The sequence below is a fragment of the Muntiacus reevesi genome, chromosome 10, assembly GCF_963930625.1.
Source record: "Muntiacus reevesi chromosome 10, mMunRee1.1, whole genome shotgun sequence".
NCBI classification, from domain to species: Eukaryota; Metazoa; Chordata; class Mammalia; order Artiodactyla; family Cervidae; genus Muntiacus; species Muntiacus reevesi.
Window position 1 is genome coordinate 66,542,777 of NC_089258.1, and position 21,600 is coordinate 66,564,376.

General features: G+C 42.3%; 1 pseudogene; it reads right to left on the minus strand.

Moving 5' to 3' along the window:
* Positions 1-7,240: 7,240 nt before the first annotated feature.
* Positions 7,241-21,600, minus strand: part of LOC136176380 (LRP chaperone MESD pseudogene) — a 43,151-nt pseudogene continuing 28,791 nt past the window's right edge.

Genomic DNA, 21,600 nt, shown 5'->3' on the forward strand with positions numbered 1-21,600 from the left:
TATCTCTTTCCATATTTCTATTTGCTTCTCTTTTTATGTATTTGAGTATCTCCTTTCTCCATTGCTTCTCCTCCGGCTACTTCCCTTCCTCCTCCTCCCCTTCTTCTTCCTTCTCGTCCTCTTCCTCTCCTTTTTCTCTCTCCCTTCCTTCCTTCTCCCCTGCTTCTCTCTTTATCTCCCCTTTCCTTCTCCTCACTCCCTTTGTCCCCTCATTTTCTTCTCCCCCCTCTTTCTCTTCTCCTTGCTCTATCTGTATGTGCTTCTCTGCCCACAATTCTACTAATTTCCCCAATGCCTTAAAGGCCACAAACAAGCGTTCAGCCCACTCTCCATCTCGCTCTTTGTGATGGAGGTGTCATCTACGCAGGCCCTCTCACTATGTTCCCGTGTCTAAAGATTTTCTTTAACATGTACTTGATAAGCACCACCACAAACAACAACAACAAAAAAGTTTAAAAAAAAAGTCATAAAAACCAGACTATAGTGAGCTTAACACTTCTGCATTCCCTAAAACTTATTGACACCATGGATTCTTTCAGGCTGACCTTTCACAGCTGCAGCGTGACATGATCTTTATTATGCCAGTGCAGAACCCTGAAGTGCTTCCTAAAATATGAAAGGGAAAACAAACAGCATCTGGGGGATTGTGGAAGGGCATTATATTATACTTCGATTTTTAGAAAATCGGTAATTTGTCTATGGTATAATTTATATGCTGACTTATAATCAACCAGAACATTTGATGGACCTAAACTCTTCTTCCCTAATTGTGCCACATGGCAGACATGCACCATGGAAACAGCTGTACAAATTCTTCATGTAACACATTGGAAGATAATATAGAAATGTGTGTAAATGTCTCAGAGTATCCTGGAGTAGGATCCAGACATGTGTGTAAATGTCAACAGACCTCAAATCTCATTCGTTCCTGTCCTTGGTGCTCTGATGGCAATCACAGCTGCTCTGACAAACCCTGATGGTGGGTCCATCCCTACTGACACACGTCTCTTGATGCTTTTGCTCTGGGAAGGTCACCCATTCCTATTGGATTCATCTCCCAGGACTCTCAGGCTTAGGGCTGTCAGGTCTCAGCCTCTAAGCTGCAGATGTTTGTCATCTCAGCTTCCCTGAGTGTAAGCTGATGCCTAAACAACTCTGTCCTGCATGCATTTGGAATGAAAACATATTCTGTACTTGTCCCCGCAGTCATGAATTATAGAATCATAAATTGGAAAGGAACCTCAGAGTTGTCTATTCCAATCTCTCATTTGACTAATGAGTAGGGTGACTGGTTTGTCCAGACAGTTTCAATTTATGCCTCCTGTCCCGACACAGTTATTAACAGCTCCCTCTTTTACTCTCAAATGTATCCTGATGTGGACAACAAATTATATGGTCTCCCCATAGCTGAGGCCAGAATCTACACCCAGGTATCCAGAGTTGTTTTTTTTTTTTTTTTTAATTAGTACTGTGCTGTCTCTTTTACCTTCAAGATATCCCTTTAGAGCAATGCTTCTTAACCAAAATCACCTGGATAGATGTTCCAAAACACAAATGCTTTGACTCTAATCAACTCTCAGGGTGGGGGTTGAACACACGTCTTATGACAGAATCCCCAAGGAAATCCAGATGAACATCTCTGATTCAGAGCCACTGCTTAGAGAAAAGAGGGGGTTAAGAGAGCTTGCTCCACCTCCAAGATGTACTGTTTCAGCACTAACAAATCTGACCAACAATTCACCAAACTCGAAGGCTTCATCATGGATCCCTCCATTTTGGTTTTGTCACTTTGAAATTAGGTGTCACTTTGAAATACTGTGTCACTTTGAAATTAGGCTAAACAAGAAACTAAAAAGCCCAAAGGTGCCTGCTCTCCTGCAACTCTAGGAGACATACAGAAAGATTCTTTGATCCATAGAGAGTTCCTTTCAGCTTGACTTTCTCCTTCATACTGACCATGCCATGCAGTCAGAAGTCAAAGAGCTGGATAAGGATAGATTGCCTTCACACTGTAACAGATGAAGATTACAGCCTAAGGGTGGCTTTGAGATGGGCTAAAAAGTGATGCCAACTACCAGCAATGTGGAGCCGATGACCAAAGAGGTTTAGTAAAAGGCAGGAGTGCTTCTCACATTTGGCCAGGAAGAAGAGAAATGGGTAGAAATGACTCCATTCCAGGAAGGAGAAGTGAACCACAGCTGGAAACCTAAGAGAAGGAAGAGCAGTGATTAATCAACGTTTGAAAGCCATCTGCTTTCCTTGGCTGCAGAGTTCAGGCCAGCGGCACTGGCTACAGATGCTTGAAAGTGGGCTGAGTGCCGGACAAGGGATAGTATTTACCTGTTAATTCACTGAAGATTCATCTTCCACAAGACTGGAGCTTTGAAAGTACATGCTTATTTAGGGCAACACAAGCAGGTCCCGGCCACCCACCCACACTTACAAAAGGAGTCACCCAACATGGTGATTGTTGGTGGTCATGGTCTTGCCTTTTCATTATAGTCCTAACCACCAAGGCAACATACCGCCCCAAAAAGGAACAACATGAAAAGATGTTTAGCATCACTAATTGTTATAGAACTGAAAATCATTTCTCTAAATGAGATAAGACCTCACATGGCTCAGAATGGCCATCATTTAAAAATCTACAAATAACAAATGCTGCAGAGGGTGTGAAGAGGGAACCCTCCTACATCGTTGGTGGGAATGTAAACTGGTGCAACTACCATGGAAAACAATATGGAGATTGATCAGAAAAACTGAAAATAGTGTTGGCATACAATCTAGCAATCCCACTCCTGGGCATATACCTGGACAAAACTGTAATTTTAAAAGATACATGCACTTGAATATACATAGTTGCACTATTTACAATAGCCAAGACATAGAAACAACCTAAATCCCCACTGACAGATGAATGAATGAAGAAGATGTGGTGTATTATGGACTACTCAGCCATAAAAAATGAAATCATGCCTTTTGCTGCTACATGGATAGACCTATTGATTATCATACTAAGTGAATTAAGTCAGAAAGAAAAAGACATATACCATACAATAGCACATATGTGTGGAATCTAAAATATTAACACAAATGAACTTATCTAGGAAACAGAAACAGACTCATGGGTACAGAGAATAGACATGGGGTTCCCAAGGAGGAGGGAGGGTGGGAGACGGATGGATTGGATTGGATTGCTAGTCCCAGGGATGGAGCCTGGGACTAGCAGATGCAAACTATTATATATAGAAAGGATAAACAATTAGGTCCTACTGTATAGCACAGGGAACTATATTCAAATCCTATGATAAACCATAATGGCAAAGAATATGAAAAAGTATATATGTATAATTGAATCACTTTTCTATACAGCAGAAATTAACACAACATTGCAAATTAACTATATGTCAATAAAATAAAAAATAAAAGGAGCAAAGGAGTCTTGTTGGGAAGACACTGCTTTTGGAGAATATGCTTAGTAAGATCACTGAATTGGGAAGCCTGGGTTCAAGCCCCCTCGGCCACTCAAGAGCCCTGTGGCCCTGGCCGAGTCATTCAGTATCACAGGTCTTCTCTTTCCTCATCCATAAAATAGGGATACTTCGCATGGTGCCTTTTAAGCTGTTCAGTGCTGTGCAATGATGACTCCCCCCAAACTCTGGCAACTATACTTCCATATCCTCCCAGCATGTTGCACCAGAGAAAGATAGTGCAACTTGCTGGATGAGGAAGAAAAATGATCCATTACAACAATGACCTAGAAAATCTTAATAGTCAGAATTACCGGGAAAAATTATGGAGAAATGGGACACTGCCCTTTCCACTGTCAAATGAGGCAGACATAATGAGGGCTGAGAGAACTGAGATAGGAAGGCATTAGAGCCCAGACTTAATTTGACAATTTAAGTGACTCCGCTCCCCTTCTTTTGCCTTCCCCACTTTTACAAATAGCACTGGGTGACACAAGCTTTTAGCTTCACCTGCCTCAGACTTGTTCTGCTACATTTCCGGGGTGGAAGGGGTAATTATCTTCCCTCACCCCTCCTTTCTTGCATTACATAGAATGATTAGAGACTAAACTTCTCATCTCTGGAAGCCCTTCACATTAAAGGGTGAGATATTCTGAGATGCCCCCACTGACTCATGCACGTGTATGCAGCCTGCCAGTACAGAGGTCTTTGTGGGCAGGTAGGGTAGGAAGAGGGGTTCCCTGGTGGTTCTGTGTTAAAGAACCTGGCTGCCAATGCAGGAGAAGTTGGTTCGATCCCTGGATGGGGTAGATTCCCTGGAGAAGGAAATGGTAAACCACTTCAGTATTCTTGCTGGGAAAATCTCATGAACCGAGAAACCTGATGGACTGTTGTCCATAGGATCGCAAAAGATTCAGATGCAACTTAGCAACTAAACAACAAAGCCAAGGTAAGAAGGTGCCGACAGACATGAGACTCAGAAATATCTGGAGTTTTCTTCAAGAAACAGGCTATTGTATAGTGCTGTCCTGAAAACAGGGGTGCACATGTTGTTTCACTCTGGATTAAAGACTTTCTTGAATTTGTTTAGTGTTGAGATACTTTCTCCGTTCCCATAGCTAATGTTGGCGTAGCTACCTTGTAGCAGATGTCTAATGTTGCCTGCAGCCATACTTTGGGGCAGAACTTGGCAGGAATCATTAGAGGTGTTTTAACCATCTCATTGCCAAAACAAGTAGAGAACTCTGCCAAGAACACCTACATATCAGCTTATTTGCATATGGGCATAATAAGGTGTTACCTTTCTATTGCTTCCCAAATTTATCCTTGAAATCTTCCTAAAGGGCATTCCTAAGCATGAAAGACCTGCAACATGGTCCTTAGAGCTGGAAGGCCACCAGCAATTCTGCACCTGCTACTGTACATGGCCTGCATCTTTTTACAGAAGGAATGCCTTGCAAATTGTAGGGGGAAGGAAATCCCTTTCATTATGCCATAGAACCCAAAGAGCCACATGTGTAGGACTGACAGCTGTTTTCAGGAAAGGTGAAAATCTACATATCCTCACCCCATCTGTGCAAAGATCCTGATTGTTTTAGAAATTCTCTAGAAAGCAAATCTAAGACCACAGTTATGAACAGTATACTCATCTATACTCATCAAGGAGACAAAGAGGAAAATAAGGTTAAACAAATGCAGTTTCTCAGGGACTGAAAACAACAACTACTACAGACCTACAAGGTCATTGAAATACATCAAGTGAGCATTATTTTTGCAGCTTTCATGCTGTTTCATGAAAATATGGCTTACAAATTCATTTATACATGATAGAATTACATTCTGTAATTACAAACTACAGAAACATTTATAAGGCAGAGAGTGGTCTTGGCTCTAAAAAGGGAGGGGGCAGTAATGGTGTTTTAAATAAAAATTATGTTTTCATTAGTGATTCATCCATTTAAGCAATCAATATTTTAGGAGACTTCTAGGTTCTGGGATGCAGAGATGGTTCAAGCCACGTAAAACGATATGGTCTCTGCTCTCTGGCTTGCAGAAGAGAAAGGTGAAGAGGACATGGAAAGGCATGGAACAACAGAGAGACAGGTGAAGGCTGACAGAAAATCAGAGACAGAATGGATAAACATCTTTTAGCACCAAGCGTAGACCTGGGAGCGAAATGTAAGCCACTAAATGCTGTGGGATAATGGCCAACTCATTCAATCTTTTTAGGCTTATGTTTTCTCATTTGTTAAAAGCTATGTTTTTTAATGGATTGGAAGAATTATATGATTATATTAATTCATTGAAGTTCTAGACACATGAAAGCTTGATATGCATATAAGGGGAGTTTATTCACTTAACAAATATGAACAGCTGTCAAGATAGTGCCATATATATTGCACACAATTATAAGAAAAAATTTATACCATCTCTGGTCTTACGGGGCTCACAATATCATGAAAATCCTCAAACATGTGCTAGGATCACGGACGGGATTTTTGCAAGAAAATTTCAAATGCATGATAGAACATAGTATTGAATGTTCAGGTTCAGAGCAGACCTGGAGTCTGACTTGTATCCTAATTCCAGCTTCATCACTTAACAGCCTTAGACTTTGGGGCATTTACTTCTCAAAGCCTTCATTTTCTTATCGGTAAGCCTGAATCATCACTGACTCAAAGGACATGAATTTGAGCAAAATTTGGGAGATAATGGAGGAAGGACAGAGGAGCCGGGCGTATTGCAGTCCACTGGGTTGCAAAGAGTCGGACATGACTTAGCGATTGAACAAGAAGCTTGGCGCTAAGAATACTGATTTAGTAGGGCTGTTCGAGAACTGAATGAGATAATGCGTGGTGAGGGCTTCCCACAGTGACTTGAACACAGTAAGCATTCTATAAACTACAGCTCTTATAATCATCTTTGAAAATCCTCCCAATTCTGAAATTTCTTGACTTGGCCTATTTTATTTTATTTTTTTAACAAATAATTTTAGTTCTTAGAAATGACAGCTGGGTATAAATTCTGTAACTCTCACTCAGAGCAGGCTGTGACATAGGAACAGCAACGTCAGACAGTAATAGGTAGCACATCATATTAGTACCATACAAAATCACCACAAGTTTAGGCACTTTATCAAAGGAACAGGTTTAGAAGCTTGGCCAGTGCCCGAGTCACACCCTGGAAAATCATCATGTTAGATGGAGCACCTGACTCGTGACATCAGCACGACTTTCCTAAGTAAGGTCCTGTTTGGACAGGACCCCTGGATTCACAGACCACACAAAATCTGACTGATATCAAGAGTTCTCCGTAACTGATGAGAGGGGCTTAAATCCAATAATTTTCAAGTGATTACTCGGGATTTTCAAGCTGCGTGATTTTCTGTTCTGTGTCTTCTGCAGAGATTTGGGATTCACTGGAGTTCCTGACTGTGTATGTAGATGTCGGAGCACTGAGTTGTCCTCCTGTAGCCTGTTTTTAATTTCACAGTAATGGACGTGGTGTCTGCAAGAGCCTGATTCAATGCATTTGAGGGTCTTAAGTTCGTCTGATGAGAACCTGGTATCCTTTTGTTTAAGAGAAACAATACAGAAGGCTGCAGGTCAAAGCAGGTAGGGCCAGGGGTGTGGTGCCATGGTCCAGCCAAAGACACCTCCACATTTCAGTGGGAAAAAGCCACACCTGCAGGTTTCCACTGAAAGTGATTTTATGGTAAATGTGAACCTGTCAGTGTTCCATGTTAATTACAAAACCTCTGTTCTCTTACTTGAAGCCTTTTAAACAGTAATTCTTTTGCTGACCAGAAACTGGCCACATGGCAGACCTTTCTCAGCAGAGACGAGAAGCCTGTGAGTGTGTGGTCGCCCATGCCCTCCTCCTCTGCACAGTGAAGCTGCCCCATCACAGCTCTTCCCTCTTACTCCCAGCCCGATTGTCTTCCTTCGAAGGCCGGCGTTTCGGGTCTCTCTCCTTCTTTTTCTCGCCCTTCTCTTGCTTGGTTTGATTCTTCTCTTTGCTTCCTCCCCCTTTGCCAGGGTACACCTGGCCCTCCAGGGTCACGTCGGCACACCTGTCCTGACTGACCAGGAAGTCCTTGATCTCCCATGCGTAGCCCCCATCACGCAGCAGGAAGATGGCGCGGTCTGACCCCACGATGAACCTCTGGACGTCATAGTTGGCGTTGAAAAGGCTGCCCTGCCACAGGCTGGTGATCTCCTCCGTCTCCTTCTCGGTGGGGTTTCCTGACACGGTGACAAACATCATGAGCGTCTTGCCCTTCTTCGTCATCTTCAGCATGCTCTCGGGCTTGCCCGGGTCCATCTGGGAGAAGTCTATCGGTGCAGAGGGTCTTTTGTGCTCTGGGAGTCTCCTTCTTCTGTGTCGTCATCTTTCTCCCACTGTTCCAGAAGACGAGCCATGTCGGCGTCGTTGTAGTCGCGAATATCCTTCTTCTTCTTCCGGGGAGGTGGGGTGGCCTCGCCGGGTGTCTCGGCCGGGCCCTCGGCGGCGAAGGCCCTCGGCGGCAGCACAGGAGCAGCATCAGATCACAGGCCCAGAGAAAAACCACGGCGGCGCGCGCCCAGCCGGAGGCCGCCGGCTTTGCCGCGCAGAGCGCCGCCGCGTGCGTCCGACTTGGCCTATTTTAATCTCAAAGGTTTAAGTAGAAGAGACAATAGCACACAGCCATCTGAGCTTCTGAGGAAGGCATATTGGGCGCATGTGTCTGGTGTTGAAGATTATTATTTTTCACTCCATTAAAACCCTGTATGGGAACTAGAAGATACATTCAGTTCAGTTCAGTTCAGTTCAGTCGCTCAGTCGTGTCCGACTCTTTGCAACCCCATGAATCGCAGCATGCCAGGCCTCCCTGTCCATCACCAACTCCCCAAGTTTACTCAAACTCATGTCCATGGAGTCAGTGATGCCATCCAGTCATCTTATCCTCTGTCATCCCCTTCTCCTCCTGCCCCCAATGCCTCCCAGCATCAGGGTCTTTTTCAATGAGTCAACTCTTCTCATGAGGTGGCCAAAGTATTGGAGTTTCAGCTTCAGCATCAGTCCTTCCAGTGAACACCCAGGACTGATCTCCTTTAGGATGGACTGGTTGGATCTCCTTGCAGTCCAAGGGACTCTCAAGAGTCTTCTCCCAACACCACAGTTCAAAAGCATCAATTCTTTGGCGCTCAGCTTTCTACACTTAAAATTCACATTTCTACATGTTGGTAGCTTATTTCTTTCTTAGTTGATCAGAGCAAGAGTTTACTTCAATTCAGTCGCTCAGTCATGTCTGACTCTTTGTGACCCCAAGGACTGCAGCACGCCCAGGCCTCCCTGTCCATTGCCAACTCCCTAACCTTGCTCAGACTCGTGTCTGTTGAGTCAGTGATGCCATCCAACCATCTCATTCTCTTCTCCTCCTGCCTTCAATCTTTCCCACCATTAGGGTCTTTTCAGATGAGTCAGTTCTTTGCATCAGGCGGCCAAAGTACTGGAGTTTCAGCTTCAGCATCAGAACTTCTAATGAATATTCAGGACTGATTTCCTTTAGGATGGACTGGTTGGATCTCCTTGCAGTCCAAGGGACTCTCAACAGTCTTCTCCAATACCACAGTTCAAAAGCATCAATTCTTCGGCACTCAGCTTTCTTCACCGTCCAACTCTCACATCCATACATGACTACTGGAAAAACCATAGGTTTGACTAGACAGACCTTTGTTGGCAAAGTAATGTCTCTGCTTTTTAATATGCTGTCCAAGTTGATCATAACTTTTCTTCCAAGGAGTAATTGTCTTTTAATTTCATGGTTGCAGTCACCATCTGCGGTGATTTTGGAGCCCAAAAAATTAAAGTCCCTTACTGTTTCCACTGTTTCCCCATCTATTTCCCATGAAGTGATGGGCCTGGATACCATGATCTCAGTTTTCTGAATGTTGAGCTTTAAGCCAACTTTTTCACTCTCCTCTTTCACTTTCATCAAGAGGCTCTTTATTTCTTCTTCACTTTCTGCCATAAGGGTGGTGTCATCTGCATATCTGAGGTTATTGATATTTCTCCCAGCATCGTGATTCCAGCTTGTGCTTCATCCAGCCCAGCATTTCTCATGACGTACTCTGCATATAAGTTAAATAAGCATGGTGACAATATACAGCCTTGACGTGTTCCTTTCCCAATTTGGAACCAGTCTGTTGTTCCATGTCCAATTCTAACTGTTGCTTCCTGACCTGCATACAGGTTTCTCAAGAGGCAGGTCAGGTAAGTGAGTATGAATCAACAAATAATGAGATTTGCCATAATTGCTTTATGTGTACTTGGATCCCATCATTTGTTACTCTATGAACTCTAACAATCCATCATTTAATTGGCTTATCCATCAAAAAGAATAGTTTTCTTTTCTAATATAGTATTTTGCTTAAAAAGGTTTGGATGATTCATTGTAACGAATAATGTACTTTAGCTGAAATAAGAATGTTCTCAAATAACCTAGAAAATGCATAGGCAGGATATATCAAAGAAAAATAGTTTGGGGTGTGACTTTACCTAAAACAATAAATCCTAAACTGCTATTACAAATGTATACTATTTTCCTTTAAATTAGGAAATTAAAATTTTTTTCCTCATGGGTTTACTCAAAAAGATTTTCTTAAGCATAATCTTCTCAGACTAAAGGGATTTTTTTTTTAAAGATTAACTTTTAAGGCGCTCTTGAGATTTGCATAAATCTCCTTTAATAATAAATTCCTGTTCAGCTATTCTGCTTCCCTCTATATTTGGAAACATTCCCCTCTTTAATACCTTTTGTCTTTTCAGTCATTTTTACAGAGGGTTAGGTAATAAAACCACAAAGAACTTATCCCACTGAAATTTCCCTGAAACATTTGCCTTTCTCAGAACGGATTGTTTTATGAGCATATTTTATCCACTTGCATAAAACAGTAAGACAAATTTTCCTTCAAAAAGAAAATAGGTTGCATGCATCTTTAACTTTAGCATTTCAATTAGAATAAGCAATAACATGCTTTCAAAATACTAGACAGATAGCCCAGTGTGCTGGTTATTTCATTTTGATCATATAATTGCGTCTAATATATGGAACAGGACATACTGGAGGACAGAGGAGCCTGCCGGGCTACAGTCCATGGGGTCGCAAAGAGTCGGACACGATTGAACACGTGGCACAACCCTTTCTTCATACCATACAACCCATGCCTACCCAAAGGGTCACTAACCCAGCTCGATCTACACTTCACACACCAAATTTTGAATTTTCATAACCTTTGTAGAGCCAACCTTCATCTCACCTCTAAAATCTTTCCAGCATCAGAGTGTTTTCCAATGAGTCGGCTCTTCATTTCAAGTGGCCAAAGCTTTGGAGCTAATAGGAAAATACTACCTGTATTTCCAAGTCCTTTACTATTCTATCACTATAGCAACAATAATGGTAACAGATAACATATTGGCCCCCTGCCCTCAGGTTGCTCAAAATCAGATGAGTGCACGAACTTCTGTGGGTGAATGGGATAAATAATATCCCATTACAACTATGTCTAGATATTTATTTCTTGCCCCTCAAAGGCATTTCTGAAAAAAACAGCAGTCGCAGAGGTGTCTAGCCATTTTGCTGAGAAAAAAAAAAAGCAAGTGTATGTGCCCCTAATAGCAGACATATTTCTAGACTTTTCTTTTCCATGGGCCACAGGAGTTCAAGCTGCCTGTTATGCTTTCTAGCTAAAGCCACTCTCCAGCTTTCTCATCTCATTCAGCCCTTTCCTCATGTCACATGTTTCCCATACCGCAAGGATCTCCAAGGAAGATTTTCTTCACGCTGATAATTAGGGTTGATGTATTCACCGGGCTTTATTTTCCCATCAGATCATCCCATCTGAGGCCAACATTCCTTTTGAAGTTTGGAGAATCTGAAGCTTGGAGGAGCTGAACTACTCTCAGAGAACAGAGCCTCCGGGAATAAAACTTTAGAATGATGTTAAGATCATTAGCACTCTTTTTCCTCCTTGCTCAAAGAGTATCTCTTTGGAAAATCTTTGGTGGTGAAAGTTGTTAATGATCACGTATAAAATCCTAATTAATCAAAGTATGAATCCAATTCTTGATGAGCTCTTTTCATCCCCATTAGATTTGGAGTTTGCAGGAATCTGGACTATTTTAGCCCTTAACAAAAGCTGGATATGCTATAATGTTGAAGTCTGAAGCACTGGAGCTATCTTTTCATTGCATCCAGTTTCTGGTGACCTTGCATGAGTCATTGTTCAACACTGAGAATTTCAAATGCAATCAAAAAGGAGCAATGAATGCTCATCTTTTGCTACCAACTCCTCAAAAATGTCATGTGTGAGTGCTCAGTCGCTCAGTCCTGTCCAACTTTTTGCAGCCCTCATGGACTGTAGCCCGCCAGGCTCCTCTGTCCATGGGATTTCCCAGGCAAGAGTACTGGAGTGGGTTGCCATTCCTTTCTTCAGGGGATCTTCCCAACCCCAGGATCGAACCTGTGTTTCCTGCATTGGCAGGCAGATTCTTTACCACTGAGCCACCTGGGAAGCCCCTAAAAAATAACATGTACCCATAATATTCAGCATTCAGTTGGTTCTCTTAAATGAGCTAGAAAAATTACATTTTGCCAGAAACAATCTTCTTGTTTCTCTGGCAGACAGCTGCCTAGGAAATGCACTCTGCACTGTTGTTTATTACTCGAGAATCTGCTGTTATAGAAGCACAGGCACATTTACAACACCACAGAGGGATGGATGGAAACAAAGCAGGGTACAGAAATGAACTCTGTGAGTTTCTGTTATTTATTAAAGCTCTCTAAGCATCCGCTTCTTCATCTGTATAATGAAGATAATATTTCCTGCCCATCTTACAGGATGATTATGAAAATCAAGTTCATCAATGTATAAGCAGTACCTACGAAGTCCCACACTGTGACAGCTACTTCTGGAAATATAAAAGTATTACTTCTTCATGGCTTTAACGGAAAAATAAAATACTTTATGTAAATGGTTAGAATCCTTACAAATACAAAATAGTAGCAGAGGTCATGGTAGTCCACTCAAAAAGTCAATATTGGAAGGGAAGTCAGAGACTCAGCAATCTAGATGTCTCATTTTAAACAAGCTGAGTTCCAGAGAGATAAAGGGCTTATGCAAGGATGTACAACTTGAGGATCAAATATTTGTTGTTAGAATATCCCCATCTTTAAGGTGTACTATGCTTAGTCGCTCAATCATGTCAGACTATTTGCGACCCCATGAACTGAAGCCCACCAGGCTCCTCTGTCCAAGGGATTCTCCAGGCAAGAGTACTGGAGTGGGTTGCCATTTCCTCCTCCAGGAGATCTTCCCAACCCAGGGATCGAACCCAGGTCTCCCGCATTGCAGGCAGATTCTTTACTGTCTGAGCCACCAGGGAAGTCTTTTTAAAGCAGATTCTTAGAAATTCAGTAAGAGCTAGTCTAATCTGCTAAAATGTAAACAGTTCCATGGGGAAAGCTGAGTCCTTTTTAGAGAAACCACTTACTCTACTGGACACTGTGGGTACAAGGACAGATTCGGGAGTCAGACTGATGGGTTTGGGATTCTGATTCTGTCACTTATTAACTAGTGGCCTTGGGCCTGGGTTACTTAACTTTTCTGTCCCGTTTCTTCCTCTGTAACATGAAGATACCAAACTCCACAGGACCGTCGCGGCACATCAATGAATTAATATGTAATGGCCTCAGAGCAAAGTCTGGCAAATGACAAGCTCTCAGGACCTGTTATTTATTAATATATTTACATGACGTGGAGGCTCATATGGGTTACTCCATTAGTAAGAGAGGTGCCTAGAGAAGGGGTGACTGGGGAAGACAGTCACACAAGACCAAAGGGCAGTGTGCAGAGCAATGAATGCCCTGAATGGACTCTCCCTGAATGGACTTCCTGGGAAACCAACCAGAGCTGCTACCTTTAGGCTATTTCTTTCCTTTCATATAAATGTCAGCTAACATCCTGAGCATTTCAAGTGTTATGCATGAGGGTGAGGCCGAGCAGGAAACCATCCTTCTCATCAGCTCAGCTCCTGTAGCATCTCTGGTTCAATTCGAGCAGCCACCTTCTCATCAGCTCAGCTCCTGTAGCATCTCTGGTTCAATTTGAGCAGTCAGTGGTTTGCAGGGAAGAGGAAGCCCCTGTTCTGAAATAAAGGCATTGATCACCCATCATTAGCAATTCATTAGCCTCCTCTGCCTGGTTGGAACTGGCCCGGACTTTGACAGGCAAAGCCTGGAGGCGATGTTCAGTCTACACACACTGATCACATGTGATTATATAAGGCTTCCTAACCTCAACAGAGCGTGACAGGCACTGCCGACCCTAGGTTAGGGTCACTTAGGGACAATGGCCCATGTTCCAGCCTCTCTAGGTGATGGGGCTGTAAGCTAGTCAGTGAAACTGGCACCAGTGGAGAAGGAACGCAGCGGCCCAGAGGTGTATCCATCTCGAGACGAAGCTGTGTCCAAGGCTAGAGGTAGTTAGGAACGCCCAGGTCTGTGCTCGGGATGGTGACCCGCCTGAGAATTCAGTCATCCGATCCCCTCCAGGTAAATTCCTATGAAGGAGAGCCAAGCATCCAGCTTCTTCTACATTCCAATCAGACAGCTGCCTCTTCTCGCTCAGATTCCAGGCTGCCTGGCTGTCTTCAGATAATTTGACTTCCCACATAGATTTCACCACAGGGAGAGAATGTGCTTGAAACAGAGTGTGTCTGATCTCCTGGCCGATTCTACTTGTCGTTGTAAATTAATAAAATGGCGTTTTGATTTACACATCTGTCTCTTGTGAACTCGGTTAGTATGACTGAGGGGCCCGATAAATTGATCTTACCCCAGCACGCTGACAAAACCAATTTTCTCAGGTTTCGAACCTGGAAAACAAAAGGGCCAGACCCTGGATGGTGTGGTTAAATCACCAAGGTAAATTCCCCTTTGAAATGTCTGGCAACGGGACAGCCAGACTTCCCTCTGCTATCAAACACATTTCTCTCCTGGACTTTAATCTTTCAAGGTGAATGCTCCCTGTTCAAGGCCCACTCAGATGATTGATTCCATGGTGATAAATGCAGGAAATGGGAAGTTTGCCCCTACTCTGAGCTACCCAATCGATGTTTTGACAAATCTACAAAAGCACCTAACCAAAACAATTCTGACGAGCATGTGATTTTTTGTTTTACACATGTCCTCTATTCAAAACTACTAAGTTATTATTCATCTATAACCCAAGCTTTGCCAAGACTTCTCAGACAGTACAAATTAGGTTATGTCATCTTTAAACCCAGGGGTGCTGGCTGGCTGGATGGCTTTCAGCCCCTTTATTCAAGTCCCCATTCTGCTCTAGGGGGTAACTGAGGGTCACCTGTGCTCACAGCCCTCTCCTTCAGCCTCTTTTTTTTTTTAATTTATTTTTAATTGGAGCATAATTGCTTTATAATGATGTGTTAGTTTCTGCCGTACAACCATGTGAATCAGATAGAAGTATACATGTAGCCCCTCCCTCTTGAGCCTCCTTCTCACTCTCCCCCCATCTCACTCCTCTAGGTCATCACAGGGCACCGAGCCGAGCTCCCTGCAGCTTCCCACCAGCTCTGTTTTACACGCAGTAGTGTATATATGTCAGTGCTACTCACTTCATCCCACCATCCCCTTCCCACCCTGTGTCCACAAGTCTGTCCTCTACGTCTGTGTCTCTATTCCTGCCCTGCAAATAAGTTCATCAGTACCATCTTTCTAGATTCCCCAGCTTCTTTTTGAATATTGGGTGCCCACAGGTCACTTTCAGGAGAGCCCGAACTTTGCCACTACCACTGCTTTACGTGTTGGAGTAATTCAGAAGATTTCGTCTTCCAAGTGTACTATTTTGGGGAGTCTGCAAAGATATTTTTTGAAGTCAAACCCATCTATAGAAGGTATGCATTTTTCCATCTTTCTTTTCAAGTCGGACAAGGCAGTCTTGCATCTCATCATCAAGTCCTGGTCTTGGCACATCTGTTACCTCTTCTCAGGCAAGTTTGATCTGACAGTGCATCTAACAGCAGGAAAATTCGTGTATCTGAAGTATTCAGATCTCTGTTGACAGATCAACAACAGCTATACCAAATGTCCCATTATTTTCAATGGCTAGAACTGTTGGCACCTCCATTCCGAAGACACTGCAGGATACAAGCTCTTTCCTACAGGCAGCCCAGCAGCTCCTTACAAAGTGCTTCAGAGTCTCTAGGATTAGATCTGGGCACCTCTCAAGTCCAGATACTATACCTGTTCCATGTTAATAGCAGGGAAGAAACTTGAAAGTGCATTAGAAAAGAAGGGACTCAGACTCTGTAGATCATCATCCACTTGTGTTTTGGAAACTGATGTGGCATTTTAGTCATCTTGACATGCCCAGTAATTACCTGGATTCATTCTGTTTTCTGAGTACTGTAACAGATATTCAAAGATTCTCTACCCTAATAGTCTGAAGATGGTAAGTATATATATATATATTTCAATATTTATTTATTCTTGGCTGGGCTAGGTTTTTGTTGCCGTGCATAGACTTTCTGTAGTTTCAGTGAGCGGGGTCTTCTCTCCAGTTGCAGGGCGTGGGCTTCTTGTGATGGTGGCTCTCCATGTTGCAGAGCAAGGGCTCTAGGCACGTGGGCTTCAGTACTTGCAGCATGCTGGCTCAGCAGTTGGGCACATGGGCTTTAGTAGCCCCTTGGGATGTGGAATCTTCCCCGACCAGGGATCGAACCCATGTGCCTTGTATTGGCAGGCAGATTCTTAGCCACTGGACCACCAAGGAAGTCCTAGTAAATATGTTAACACAACTACCGTGGAACATTATGAGATCGCATCAGGAGGCAAATCTCCTCTGTACATCCCCACACCCAAAAGTATCCAATGGTCCCATTATTGCAAAAAAGTGATAACTCGATTAACCAGGAACTGTCGAAAACTATGGTGAAAAACATTAACATGAAGATCTATGGACCAATGAGTCAGATTTTAGAGACACCAAGTGTCCACATTTTAAAAGACAGCAGCGTTTACACTGAGAAATATTATTTCTCTCCCCTGTCGTATAAAGATAGCATACGATGCTCTCACACCTTGTCAAGAGTACACACATGGTGACAGATCACAAGTACAAGGCTGATGGATGGGATGTGGAAAAATCTTTGGATGTGTGTGTGTGCTTCTGCTATGTACTGTACACTCAGCGTATAAAACAATACATCTATAAAAAAAACACAAGAAAAAACGAAAGCCATAACAATAACAAAGTGCCATCTATTAGAGAAAACAACAACAAAAGACCTGGAGCAAAAACCATTAAAAAAAGAGGTAATGTAGAAACACAATTTTTATGGCCACATCAGCCTGTGACACAGCAAACAGATGCTCCCAAGTATAATAAAGCATCTGAGCAATGTAACTTTAAAATAATATTATATATTTGCATAGTAATAGATGTATATGCATTTATGTACATATATATGCTAATATATATATGTAGATGTTTATAATCTTCCCAGGGATGGGATCCTGGGTGTGGTTTTGTACTAGCTGGCCCCTGTGTTTTTAGGGAAAAAAGCAGTTGAGCATAAAGGGTAAGGTGTTCTGGACTTAAATAGATACTTTAGTCCTCAGCTCTTGGATTCACTTAAGATGAATGCTTCCAGATGACATGTTCAAAATAGGCAAATCCATTGAGACTGAAAGTATATTAATGGTTGCCAGGGTGACAAGGGAATGGGGGTGATTGCTCATGGGTATGAGATTTCTTGAGGTGGTGAGAATGTTCTAAAATTGCATAGTCATTATGGTTGCATATTCTTATTAATATATACCAAGACCATTAAATTGTGTACTTTAAAAGGGCGAGTCTAGCATAGGGATTATATCTTAAGAAAACTATTACTCCTTGATCACTGACATATATACACTACCACATGTAAAAGAGATAGCTAGTGGGAAGCTGCTATATTTCACAGAGAGTTCAGCTGGGTGCTCTGTGATGACCTAGAGGAGTGAGACAAGGGATGGGAGAGAGGTGTGAGAGGGAAGGGATATATATACACACATATATTACTTCATTGTACAGCAGAAACGGCTTCCCAGGTAGAGCTAGTGGTAAAGAACCTGCCTGCCAATGCAGGAGATGTAAGAGATGCAGGTTCGATCCCCGGATAGGGAAAATGCCCTGGAGGAGGGCATGGCAACCACCCCAGTATTCTTGCCTAGAGAATCCCATGGATGTGGGAGCCTGGTGGGCTATGGTCCATAGGGTTGCAAAGAGCTGGACATAACTGAAGCGACTTAGCACGCATGCATGCAAGGCAGAAATTAACACAGCACAGTGAAGCGATTATACCCCAATTTAAAAAAAAAAAAGAAGAAAGCTATTAAAGACATGGGTTTGAGGGGAAAAAAGAGGAATGCTTACTCTTCCTGAGCTTCAGCCTCCACAGCTGTGAAATGGGACGATAGTGACAGCTGATTGTGACGATGCATATAAAGTGCTGAGCCCAGCATCTCCTTCAGTCACCTTCAGCCATGCCATCCCATCCTTGCCTTCCTCTGCCAGTGACCAGCACTCAGGCCCCTCCCCTGACAGAGGAAGGGAGTTGCCTCGCGAACAGTTCATACCAGCATTACAAAACTTCACTGGTTTCTGTAACTGGCACTGATCCACTCTGTGGATGCCCTCTCTATAGGGGTGGGAGAGAGAAAAGAAAATGGCAACACTTCCTAGGCTCTGGTGACAAACTTTTCACTTCTACGTCTCAGACCATAGAGTTACGGACAGAGCTTCCAGGAGGGTTATTTAAACTCCGGGGCTCATTGGTGTTGTTAGATGTCTGCACGTGGCAGCACGGCCTTGCTCCAAGATCAGTCCCCCATCAGAGAGATTGGTGAGCGTCCAGCCCACATGCCTGATGCTGCTCTCTCTTACGGTACTTTTATTTAACTGTCTAGTTCCACCCAGCAATCTGAAGTGACTTGCCAACATGCCAATCCACTAAATGTGTCTATATTTATGCATAAATCCCACCCAGGTGTCCCAGGAAGTGCTAGTGGTCAAGAACTTGCCTGCCAATGCAGGAGACATAATAGACACGGGTTCGACCCCTGGATTGGGAAGATCCCCTGAAGGAGGGCATGGCAATCCACTCCAGTACTCTTGCCTGGAGAATCCCATGGACAGAGGAGCCTGGCGGGCTACAGTACATGTACCTAAATCCCAGTTTGGAGATACTTCACATTGTTCCCCATAGAGCTTCTGGCCACAGGTGGCGTATGGCCAATGTTGCCTAACTTCATGCTCTGTCATAATTGTATCTGAATTTTAACCTAGCTGGGACCCCTGAGTCTTCTCTCTTCCACAGAAAATAGATTTTCTCTTTTTGAGAGATCCATGGAACATTTACCAAATAATCATATGGTGCGGCTTCCCTGGTGGTTCAAATGGTAAAGAATCTGCCTGCAATGCAGGAGATGTGAGTTCGATCTCTGCGTCAGGAAGATCCCCTGGAGGAGGGCGTGGCAACCCACTCCAGTATTCTTGTCTGGAGAATCCCCATGGACAGAGGAGCCTGGAGGGTCAGAAATGAAGAAAATTTCAATAAATTAAAGAACAGAAATTCAATAGGCCATATTCCCTAGCCACAGTGCAGTAAAGCTAAAAGCAATTTACTTAAATTATAAACCATAAAACCCCTAACCATTTAGAATTCTTTTAAGTCTCCTAATAACCATGAAATCAAAGAGGAAATCAGTAATACAAAAATATATCATTTAGAAAATAACGGGAGTACTGAATACGTATCAAATAATGAAATGAGGCCAGGCAGAATTTAGAAGTAAATTTATAAATGTCAATTGTTTAAATAAAAATGAAAAACACATGCTAAGCTATAAAGGAAAGATCTCTGAGAAAAAAAAAATGGTCCCAAGGAAGGAAATAATGAAGTTAAGAGCAAAAGGAATATCATCTTCCTTATAATGAGTACCTACAATGTGTCAAGTTCTTTTCCATTTTCTAATCTCTCCAAAACTACAAACTGGTATCCTTAGGGGGTTGGTTCCAGGACGTGGGTACCAAAATCCCTTATATAAAGTCCCTTATATAAAATGGCTCAGTATTTGCATATCACCTATACACATCCTCTTATATACTTAGATCACATTTATTTTACTTATAATATCTAATATATTTATAATATATCATAAAATATACCTTTAATATCTACTATAATATAAACGTTATATAAATAGTTGCTGGCATATGGCAAATTCCAAGTTTTGTTTTTTGGAATATATGGAGTTTTTTTTAATATTTTTGATCAGAGTTTGGTTGAATCCACAGATGTGGAACCCACAGATACAAGAGGGAAGATTTTTATTATTATTTCAATTTATAAATGAGTGTCAGAAAAGATGAGGAATTTGTCTGAGGCTTCACAGCACTTAAGTTGTGACAGCAATTTGAGTTCGGGTCTGTCTCACTCCAGCCCTGCTTCTGCTGTATTCCATCCACTGATAGGTGTTTTCTTTAACATATTTCATTCATATAAACATACACTTAAAAAGAGACTACATGCTGGGTCATGGGAAAAAAATTATATAATGGATAAGCCTCAGAAAAACTTAATGGACAAAAAAGATAACAATATATCATATGAGATGCAGAAGTTTTAAAATAACAGCTATACTCTATACAAATACATAATACTAGGCTTTCTATCAGATAGGAAAAAACTAAAACTTTAACAATATACTTTTTTGGCTAAGACTGGGGAAACAGGTGCTCTCTCTCTCTCTTGCTCCTACATTGCTGGAAGAAATGCAAAAATGGTAAACCAATGGAGGGGAATTTAGCAATACATACCAAAATGCCATATTTATCCACCTTTTAACCAGTCCCACAATCTCACTTTATAAACTCATCCTGACGGTACACCTACAACAACACAAAAATACACAAGCATAATGTTATTCATTGTTTGTAAAGGCAAATTATTGGCAATTACCTAAATGCCCAAGCATAGCAAGTTGGTTAATACTATGGAACATGCACAGAGAGGAATACTATGCAGCTGGACAAAAGAATTGGGAAGATCTTTATTAACTTACATGGAATAATTTCGAGGATGTGTTGTTAAATTTAAAAAAAACAAGATGCAAAAGATTTTATATGATACAGTCAGTATCTTTTTGTGTAAGAAATGAGGGAAAATCATAAAACATACATAAATCAGAAATTTTGGGGATAAAATCACCAAAAAGATGAATCATAAAGCAGTGAAACTTGTTATTTACAAGGGATAGTGGAATGGAGTAGAAAGGCTAAAGGAAGGGCAAACATCACTGAGTATCAGTACAAACTCATCATTTCAAATATAAAAATGCATATATTTCTTAGTGTGCTCAGTCGAGTAAGACCCTTTGCAATCTCATGGACTGTAGCCCACCAGTTTCCTCTGTCTATGGGATTTTCTAGGCAAGAATATTGGAGTGGGTTGCCATTTCCTTCTCCAGTATTTCCTGGTACCGTCTGCTAAGAGGACCTAAAAGCGATCCACACATCTAGTGGCCAGATATTGGTTTAAATGCCAACCCTGCTTTGAAGGGGTTCCCATTGGCTAAATCTGGGATAATTTGAGCATCAGAATAAATAAGAACCATACTGGATAATAATCTACTGTTTAAAACTGGAATCATGGGTCCATACTTATGGTATTGATAACTAGAGAGATAGTGAATATTAAGTAGAAGGCTTCCCTGGTGACTCAGTGGAAAAAAAAATCTGTCTGCTAATGCAGGAGACATGGGTTTGATCCCTGATCGGGGGGAGGATCCCACGTGCCATGGAGCGACTAAGCCTGTGCTCCACTACTATTGAGCCGGTGCTTAGAGGCCATGCTCCACAACAGAAGAAGCCACTGCAATGTGAAGCTAGGACACTGGAGCCAGAGAGGAGCCCCCGCTCGCCACAACCAGAGAAAAGCCCACACAGCAATGAAGACTCAGCACAGCCAAATCAATAAACTTTCAAATATGTTAAGTAGGTAGGTAGTCGGTATCTATGTATCCATC